Genomic DNA, 238 nt, shown 5'->3' on the forward strand with positions numbered 1-238 from the left:
GGAAATTAAGGTCCAATATGTAATATATTTACTGTAATGAATGCAAAAAAGGACCCCAATGCATCATTAGATATTAAGGCAACATGCTAAATTGAAAGACTATCTTTTCTGACAACAATGCTAATGCCATGTATTTTCTCATTTTGAAATTTTGGTTTCATGACGGAATTTCTGTTTGTTTTGGCCTGTGTGTTGTTGTCAACTGCCCAGTTTTACAGCCAGGCCGGGTTGCCAGATA

Source organism: Etheostoma spectabile, chromosome 15 (genome assembly GCF_008692095.1).
Source record: "Etheostoma spectabile isolate EspeVRDwgs_2016 chromosome 15, UIUC_Espe_1.0, whole genome shotgun sequence".
In the NCBI taxonomy this organism is placed as follows: domain Eukaryota; kingdom Metazoa; phylum Chordata; class Actinopteri; order Perciformes; family Percidae; genus Etheostoma; species Etheostoma spectabile.